Source organism: Mirounga leonina, unplaced genomic scaffold (genome assembly GCF_011800145.1).
Source record: "Mirounga leonina isolate KUSES-001 unplaced genomic scaffold, KU_Mleo_1.0 Mir_178, whole genome shotgun sequence".
Taxonomy (NCBI): domain Eukaryota; kingdom Metazoa; phylum Chordata; class Mammalia; order Carnivora; family Phocidae; genus Mirounga; species Mirounga leonina.
Genome location: NW_023270464.1, coordinates 10776691 through 10781015, shown reverse-complemented (window position 1 = coordinate 10781015; position 4325 = coordinate 10776691). Strand labels below are relative to the sequence as shown.

Sequence of the window (4325 nt, the reverse complement as noted above, 5' to 3'; positions counted from 1 at the left end):
TGTCTACTGACCCAAGCCCTCTCCTAGGGCCAAAGTGTTCCCTCGACAGAGACACACAGGAAGGCATCATCATGTGTGGGGACAGGCTGTGGAGATCTCTGGGGATGGGAAGTGTGTGCAAGGGATGCTCTAACAGCAGTGGCCGTGCCTGCTAACTGGTCACCCTGCCTCCTGTCTCGCTCTCTTTCACCTGCTCCCAACTACTGCCCTAAGTGATCCTTTGGAAATGTCAAATAGGTCAAACTATTCCACCATTTGAAATTTGTCAGTATTTCCCATTGCTTTCAGAAAGAAATCCAAATGGCCTAGCTGGATTTGCTAAGGCTCTGCACCGTCTCCGTCTTCTAGCCTTATCTCCTACTGCTCCTGAGCACTTAATCCAGACTCCAGGCTTCAGGCGCAATATACTAGCCATGGTTTCTCTCTTGAGCCACACTCATTGCATACAGCAGTCCTTCTGCCTAAAGGCTGCTCATAAATATTTAAAGAACTTTTACTTCCTTGTCTATTATGGGCCAGGCACTGTGCTAGGCATTTTGGATCAACAAAGAATGAATCACAGTTCTTGTCTTCAAGGAGCTAATTCTCCAAAAGGGAGGAGGCAGACATACGTAAAGAAGCACTTCAACTAGGCACTATAGTACGGAAACGCTCTTAGAGAAAATGATGCCTAAGTGGAGACTTAATGGTTATAAAGAGGGTTTACCGTGCTCACAGGAAGAAACAGCCTGGTGTGTGGAGAGAAACTTCTTAGATTTCTGAATGGCAGGAAGAGATGAGGGGCGACGCTGGCCAGGTGGTCAGGGATCGCTGCCTCCAAGAGAGCCTGGGCTTTATTCTTCAGATCAAGACATAATGAGGGGGCCCCTTTTTCATCCTTCCGGACACTTTGTAGTTTCACTATGGGACTGCCTCCTCCAAGGAACCCTCCGTAATTGTCTTCCCTTCTTAGATACTCATCTTCTGTGCTTTTCTGGTGTCCTCAAAAACCTCTCTCTTGGTGATTAGCAGACTGGCTTGTGTTTTAAGGTGTATCTCTCCCGTGGCCTGCTGGCCCCTTTGAAGGAAAGGCGGCTCTTGCTCACTTCCATATCACAGTGCCTACTACAATGCTGAGTCCTTTCAATTCAGACATACCTGGATACCTGAGTGCGTTAAGGAGGCCAGAAAGAGTTGGAGGACTGAAAGATGATGCTTCTCAGAAGTTTCCTCCAAGCCAGTGACACACACAAGTGTTTTGCACATGGTCTATGCCAAGGTGAGCACTGGAAGTTGCTGAAGACATTGAACTTCAGATACATGCTTTTGAGACCTGAAGAGAAGCTGCGATGATTTCCTAAAATTGGTTATTTTGATTGCAAATAATAGTGATTATGCCTCGCTAATGTATTTCCATGTGACTCGCTGATTTACACCAAGTTTTAATGTGTTTTCAAAACTTGCCTTAGTTCTTGCTGCTGGCTCTTCTGAAAACTGTTACTATGGGGCTCTGAGCAGAACTCCAGGTTTATTTTCCAGTGTCTGTCTGCTGCTTTTGTGTTGGGTTCTCCCCGGTACCTTGCCCCGTCCTTAAGAGAGGAAGCCCGCGAGCCTCCAGCTTCCTTTGTAACTTCCCAGTTCGTTTGCCCAGCGTCTGCTCATCGGCTCACCCACCCCAATCACTTTGTTTCAGAGTGCTGCGGTACTGAGTTTCTCATCTTCCAATGAAAATAACCATTTGGCTTTCTGTTCATTGCATAGGCACCTCTAGGTGCAGATGTAGGCAGTGTGGCTGTAGAAACTCTTCAGAGGTCAGCAGGCTTCAGGATGCAAGGACCAACAATGGCTCACCTCCTGATGACCTTCGTCAACAAAACCAATAACCCCACAAAACAGAAGGGCAGTCCCAAGCACGTCTCCTTTGCACCTCTCTCAGAAAAGACAGTATGCAGGGTGGTTGGGAGTTCAAATCCTCAGTGCTCTCTCCTCTTAAACTGTGACCTCAAAGGGTCGCTTTAGCGCTCAGCTTCCCTTTCCTCTTCTGTAAAATGGGAATAGAAACTGAATCTACTTCACGGGGGGGTGTTGTAAGGAATACATGAGCTAACACGTGCAAAATGTTCCGCACATAGTTTGGCGCTCAAGGCATACTATAGCTATGCCTATTAGTAATTCGCTATTATGAATACTGCAGAGTAGGAGGTTGTGTCTCCCCCGGGACGTAGGGCGCTCGGCTCGCCAGGCTGAAAGGGGTTGCCCACTCCAGGCCCCTGCAAGTCCTACTCTCTCCCGGCCCGGGTCCGAGCCGCCGGGGCGCGCCAGGGACCGGAGTCCCATTGTGCTTGCTCAGTGAGGGTGACCGGGCTGCGGCCCAGTCGCGAGCACAGGTGCGGCCCTGACCACAATGAGGGCGTGGGCGCGTGCGTGGCGAGCAGAGGTCTGCGGCTGGGCGGGGGAGGGAGGGGGAGGCCCGGGGTGGTCTGAGGGCGGCGGTGGGGGGAGAAGGAGGCTGGCCGCGGCCCCAGGAGCTCGGCAGGAGGTGTCTGGGCCGGCCCGAAGGACTCCGCCTGGCACCGGACTCGGGGCGTCTGTCGAACTCGCGCCCCGGAGCCCCAGCCCCGCCCCCGGGCCCCGCCCCCCCGGGCCCCCGGTTGGCTGGAGCCGGCGGCCACGCGCGGCGATTTGCCACGCGCCGCGTCACTAAAGCCGCTCCCGGTCCCGGCCCCAGCGGGCTGGTCAGGGAGGAGGCGGCAGGGGGAGGCTGGGGCTGCAGGGCGCGACGCCGCCGGGCCGCCCCGCCCTGGGAGGCGCCTAGGCCCTCATCAAGTGACCAGTATCCCTTCCAGGAGAACACGGTCCTTCAGAGGGAAGGGAGCTCCAGCCTGTAGCCGCGGCGCCAAACCGCCGTCATCTCCTTCCTGTGCCGGGTGATCCGTCTCACCCACCCGGAAAAACATAGTCCGCCCCTCGCGTCCTTGTGGAGTAGCGTTTGTTTCCACTGTGACTCTCTTTGCCCGCATCTTCGTCTTTCCCATCCCAAGTACTCTAGGACCCACCGAAAGGATAAGCCAGCTCTGAACAGAAACCTCAAAGCAAAAGAGAGAGAAGGAGCCGAGTGGAAGGGAGGGAAAGGCGAGGCTGGCGGAGGGACACCGAGGACCGAAGCCGTAGTGCGCACGCGCGGCGGCAGGAACGAGTTCCGGTCTGGCCGGGGCCTGTCTCCTAAAAATAGCCCCGGTGTGGGGATCCGTGCGCGGATGTCCCGGCGAGTCCCGGGCTGAAGGAGGCGGCTCCGGGCGGCGCGGAGCGCTGGTGGCTGGCCCGGGCTGCAGCGTGTGTGCGCTCGCCAGCTGCGCCGGAGACACGGTGAGGGCCGCGACGGCGGGGTTCGGTCCGCGGGGTCGACGGTGCCAGAGGGGGCGGCGTCTCGGCGAGGGGGCCGGGTAGGGGCTGGGGGGCGCTGGGGCGGGGGGCGGCGCGGCCGAGGGGCGCCCGCGGGGCTCCGGGGACGGCAGGGCAGGGCGGCGTCCGGCTGGCAGGGGGCCGGAGTCCCAGGCGCGCGGCGACGGGGCGGGTGGGGTGCGGGGAGGCGGCGCGGGGTGGTCGCGCGGGGTTGGCGCTGAGGGGCGAGGCGTCCGCGGTGGTGGGGGCGGGGTGCCCCGAGGGCGGGCCCGGGGTCTGACCGGTGTCGCGGGCTGGCGGAGGGAGGCTCGCCGTGCGGGCTCCGCGCGAGGAGCCTCCCCGGGCGCGCACCGCGTTTGGGGCTGGGGGGCGGTGGTGGACGACGCCTCCTTGAAAGTTGAGCGAGTTCCCTGGGGGCCCGGAGCCTCTCCGGGGCGGAGCGCCCGAAGGCCCTTTCCTGCCTCCTGCTCTCCGCGCCCGGGTCTCCCTAAAGGATTGACCCCTCGTGCCGGGGGTGCTCTGCGCGGTGGTTGGACTTGAAGAAGTTCCCCCACTTCTGCTTTGGGAGAAGGTTGGTCGAAGCGGGCGGAACATTCAGGTCCGAACTCTCGGCGCGTGTGTGGAGATGTCAGTGGCCGGGTCGGTATTTGGGGCGGGCCGGGAGGTGGCCCGGGCTGGGGGCACCTGCGGGGTGCGGACGCCCTCCGGTGCAGGGAGACGTCGCGGGGAAGGAGGGGCTGCAGAGGGAACAGCTAGCTGCCCTGACATCCCGGTGGATCCCGGCTCTCAGGGAAGGTTTTAGTGGTACAAACTTTGCCATTTAGTTCGATATCCTCTATCTTTGAACCGCGAGGATTAAATTGGTAGGTGAGATAGTGCAAACAAGTTTCAAGGAGGTGAGCATCCCTGAATTAGAAAAACAACCCCCCCCCCCCCCCCCCCCC

At 58.9% G+C, this 4325-nt stretch overlaps 1 protein-coding gene across 5 annotated transcripts in view; it reads left to right on the top strand.

Annotated features, from left to right (window-relative positions):
• Positions 1–2834: 2834 nt before the first annotated feature.
• Positions 2835–4325, top strand: part of MEF2A (myocyte enhancer factor 2A) — a 175887-nt gene continuing 174396 nt past the window's right edge. For 2 of the 5 annotated variants that reach the window (XM_035024029.1, XM_035024030.1), the window contains exon 1: positions 2835–3345. The gene's annotated coding sequence lies outside the window, so the exon portion shown is untranslated. The remainder of the gene's footprint in view (positions 3346–4325) is intronic. The other 3 variants (XM_035024034.1, XM_035024032.1, XM_035024035.1) reach the window with 2 other exon arrangements.